Below are 208 nucleotides of genomic sequence, written 5' to 3'. Positions count from 1 at the left end.
ACAGAAAACCTTACCAAAAACAGAACCAGGGGCTGTGTTTATTCTCCACTTTGTGTCTGCTGACTGTAACAAGGGAAAAAGGGCTCGCATCATGAATCACCTCCCTGGCTCCGCGCCTCCTCTTCTTGAACCCGAAAGAGACTTTGCAGCAGCGCAAACGAAAAACATCTGTTAGAAAAAGAAGGAGAGAAAGAAAGAAAAAAAAAAA

Source organism: Morone saxatilis, unplaced genomic scaffold (genome assembly GCF_004916995.1).
Source record: "Morone saxatilis isolate NCDOM2014 unplaced genomic scaffold, NCSU_SB_2.0 Contig0, whole genome shotgun sequence".
NCBI classification, from domain to species: domain Eukaryota; kingdom Metazoa; phylum Chordata; class Actinopteri; family Moronidae; genus Morone; species Morone saxatilis.
This window is presented reverse-complemented; position numbering follows the sequence as displayed.